The sequence below is a fragment of the Salvia hispanica genome, chromosome 1, assembly GCF_023119035.1.
Source record: "Salvia hispanica cultivar TCC Black 2014 chromosome 1, UniMelb_Shisp_WGS_1.0, whole genome shotgun sequence".
In the NCBI taxonomy this organism is placed as follows: Eukaryota; Viridiplantae; Streptophyta; class Magnoliopsida; order Lamiales; family Lamiaceae; genus Salvia; species Salvia hispanica.
This window is the reverse complement of record NC_062965.1, coordinates 15,795,328-15,800,055: the sequence shown is the minus strand read 5'-3', so window position 1 is coordinate 15,800,055 and position 4,728 is coordinate 15,795,328.

Here is a 4,728-nt window from a genome sequence, read left to right as displayed (position 1 = left end):
TCTGCAGTTGGTATAGGAAAGTGGTCAGGAACTGTTGCCGTGTTTAGGGCTCTGTAATCAATACAAAATCTGAAAGTCCAATCTTTTTTCCGAATCAGCAATACAGGAGAGAAAAACGGGCTCTGACTGCGCTGTATGATCCCCTGCTTTAACATGTCCCGAACTTGTCGCTCTATTTCAATCTTCTGAAAGTATGGGTAGCGATAAGGCCGGACATTGATAGGTTTGTGTTGGGAAGGAGGTGAATATGGTGGTCAAACTGGCGTTGTGGCGGCATACCTCGCGGGAGGGTGAACACTGATCGGTGCTGCTCCAATACGCGTAATATCAGTTCTGGAGTGGCTGGTGGAAATTGATCCTCCGTGTTGAATGCAGCCCCCGTATCTGGTCCTTCCAATTGGATGATCTCGTACAAATCATGAACCGCTGAGTCGGCGGTCATAAGGGCCAGAGTTTGTCGAGAAATCTGCTTCAGATCCATAGATACCCCCCTCAAAAATATAGGTTGATTCCCCTTGTAGAACTCCAATGTCTTATCAACAAAATTTGCCGAAATTTTCCCCAATGATTCGAGCCAAGTCATGCCCAAAATAACGTCAGGGCCGTGGTGCTCGAGAATGTGGAGGTCGACCAAAAATAATGTGCCCTGCATAGTCAGCTTAGTGTTACGGGCAATGTGAGTGCAAAGTAGGGATGCGCCATTACCCACCAACACACGGAACGTCCGAGTGGGTGTGATTGATAAATGCAGAGCGGCTGCGATGCGCGGGTGGAGGAAATCCATCGTTGCGCCTGTGTCAATAAGGACACGAACCTCTTTCCCTTCGATCGACCCAATAACATGAAACGGCTTCGATCGTGACTGACTCTCTAAGGCATGGAGATGAGAAAGATCAGTTGTGATTAAATCTTCATCTGCCATAGGATTCCCTGCTGCTGTCAAATTCCCTTCCTCTTCGATCTCTTCGCCCATGTAACACAACAACTTTACTTTGCACACATGGCCCACCGCCCATTTTTCCGGGCAATGCCAGCATAACCCTCGTCGCGATCTCTCTGACTTCTCCGCGTTGGACACCCTAATTGGTTGCGAACGGCTCCCCAAGGCTGCTGGTTGTCCCGGCGGTTCAATTGGTTTGGGCCCGACTGTGGCACTTGGGTCTATGGATACGGGAATGCGGCTCTCTCGACCCGACCATTGCCGCCGAGCAAAAGAAGAAGACTAATGCTGTCTCTCCTCCTGGGTCGCTGCCAATCTCAAGGCTAGAGCCATTGCCGCCGCAAGAGATGTTGGTTCCTGAAGCTCCACCTTTTCCTGAATTGGTTGCTTAAGCCCCGCAATAAAAATTGGTATCAGTGACGCCTCCGAAAGATCCTCCACGCGGTTCAGATATCGTTCAAAAATGGCATGGTACTCAGCCACCGTACCTGTCTGAATCAATTTCGCAATAAGACCCGTGTAATTCCTGAAGCTTTGTGGGTCAAACCTGTGCCGCACTTCTTCCAAGAATTCTGGCCAAGACACAAATTCATTATTTGCGCGATAATTAAATATCCACTCGGTAGCAGGTGGGTCGAATAACATCACCACATAATGAAGACAATCCAGCTCTGGGATCATGACGTGATCGAAATAATATTGGACACGTGAGATCCAATTTGCTGCATCAGAGCCATCAAAGTGAGGTGCACGCATCTCTACTCCTTTTGGGTGATCCGGGTTCTGACGATGAAACCTTCCACGCCGCTGCGGAGGGTCCCAGCATGTGTATCGATCATCCCACTGTCTCACATCATCCCACTCCTCGTGACGGTTAGCTGGTGGATCCCAATTTGTGCGGTTATGTCGAGGGCCCAGATAGTGGTAGTCATGACGACCTCGACGGTTATAGTGACGACCCCCTCTGCCACGAAAATCACCCTGGCCGATGTTATCATGACGTCGGCCGCGACCGGGGCCCCAACGATTTCGCAGCCCAGTAGTAGGGTGTCGGCCCTCCGTCTCAAATTCTGGTTGAAACTGCTCTTCCGGATCCTCAAAATCCCAATTATCATCATCGAAATTATTACGAATCGGTCCAGGATCATGATCGGCCGTTTTTCCCAAATCGTCGACGCGACGATCAGTTCGATCTAGCCTATGCTCCAATTTGTCAAATCGTTCCAGCATCTTCTCAAACCCCTGGGCTACCGGATCTACACTCGCTTTCCCGTGTTACGCGACTGATAAGGCTAATTTCATGCATCGGTAATGTGCGAAAAATGTTATAATTTGCTGGGTCAAACACGTTTCCTAAGCCAGGTGTGTGAAAAAAATCGCTAGATCAAGGAAGTAATGAAGGAGATGGTCTAGCGAGGGAAAGGAACGAAGTGAGCAGGATTTACAAGGAAAATTGGCGTGACAGAGGAGTCTACAGCTGAGGGCAACAAAGTCTTATCTATACCTCGCTGGGCCCACTCAAACGCCTATATATATAGAAGAGCATGCAACGCAAAGGAGAAGAACTTTTTCACTCTTCTTAGCTCACACACTTTACACACACTTGGAAATAGATCTGGGGTAGTCGGGAATGGAAGGTTACTTTTTAGAAATTTCATGGTTGGCAACACCGTCCGAGTGAGGGCGAAGATACAATTACCTTTAATTTCAGTTGTTTCGCTTGTTTTTACCGTCGAACTTCACTTTTGGGAGTCGACCTTGATGATGATGATGCTTATTTGTTTTACCGTTTGTTGATCTGCGTTTAGCAGTTAAATTACAAGTCATTTTGCATAGATCTCTCTGCTGTTAGTTTATTTCTTCAAATGTTATGTCGATCTCTGTTTATTTTGATGTTGAGGTGTTTGATATGGAATTTGGTGACAGATCTGTGGTTGTTTGAGTATTCGGAGTTCCTGGCTTAAATCTGACGTGATAGAGGGTTTCTGTTGTTTGGAGTTCATGTCGGACGCTTGGATCCGGAGTGGATTTAGCGTCTGAGGTTGGATTCGACGTGTGGAAAGATAGTTGTTCGATAGATTCTGTTTTTCTTCTTGATTTCTATTTTACTTCGTCTAGAGTATGCAGATCTGTTAAGTTCTTCATTTGTTATGCATTAATTTGATTTCAAGTCAGTTGCTCTGTTTTAATTTTGCTTATGCTGTTTTTCTTAAGAAGTTTTACGCAATTTGGTTGTAGAAGACGATGTCACTGTCAGTTAGTACGAGAGTTAGTTATTCTGCCAACTTTTCATTCGTACCTTGCTTTTTCAGACATGGTCCCCATAGTAACTTTATTTCCTAGGTCTAGTAGTGTAGAGGTTTTCTTAGATCAAGTGTCGGGTAGTTAAATTTCCTCTACTACGCTCTTTCATGATTTTGCCTAGGTCTAGCTGTTAGTTGACTGGAGTGTATATTGACTTGGGCGTGTACTGAATGAGTAAGACTGGAAGTTTATTAAGAAGCGTACCCTGTGGGCTACGAAAATTCATTATGAAAAGAAATATAAAAAAGACTAAATAAAATAAAATTCAAAACTTCAAAAGAAAAACGATGATTTTGAATGGAATAAAAAAGGCATGAAATTGAGACCTAGGAAATGTCCTTACAGATTACAAACTACAGTTTGACCTCATCGATCTGTTTACTAAGAAGCGACCTTTTCTATTGATGCAAGTGGTATTGGAATATTAACCCGGTCAAAGTTGATCAGAGGGCCGTGCAAGTGATAGAATATTTAATTTTATAAAATTAAATGATATAGAATCGATTTGCATATCGAGTAGACGATCGTAGTATATTAATTTTTATTAACTGATTCTCGATAATAATAGATTAAAGTTTATCACAGTAAAAAAAAACTAATGAGATTATGTGTGTTAATTTATCTCAGGTTGGTTTTAGAGCCTTAATTAAGTATTTAAGAGACTGAATCCTTTCATGTAATAATTAATGACACAAAAATGGGCTACAAAGCCCACATGCGCCTCGCCGAACTCACGGTTGCATACTGCGATCCCGGGCCATGGGCCTTGGATCTTGGTAGTAGGGCTTAGGGCTTTATCTGAGCACTGACTTACTAACGTGGGCACGTGGCGATACATCATATATGCAAACGTGCCCTCCTTTTGTGGGTGAATCTCTCTATTCTTTTGGTTTTGGTTTAAATAGAGCAAGAACAAATCCGGACAAATAATTTTTGGCTCGAAGCTCCATTTCAAACAAGGAAGCCAAGGTTCCTATCATTTTGTATCAAGATCTATAGGTTTTTGGTTGTAAGTGTTTATCTCAACTAATTCTTGTTTTTGTGTTTGTATTTTCCTTATTTACTTTGTTTGATCGAAATGATTTATTTTCATGGGCTTAAGCTGAAATTTTTATCATATGTTCTATGATATATTTATTTAAAAGTCTACAAAATTTAGAAAATTTAGTGAAAGGTGAAACTGAGTGTCAATTTAGGTAACCTAGTTGTTGAATAAATTTACTTATATACAAGACCTATTATGTAAGTGGGGAGTGATCAATTGCTAACTCATCATTTAATTGCTAACTACTACTAATTTAAGGCCATAGGATTTTAGAAAATGTGTGGTCTACAATTTTCCACGTGTAATTTTCATTTTTATTAATAAAATAAAAAAGATAAAAAAAAACTCCAAATTAGGGTTTTGGATGAAAATGTCAATATAGTGTTAGAATGTCAACATAATGCTTTAAGAATGTTAACCCATTGCTTATATTGACATT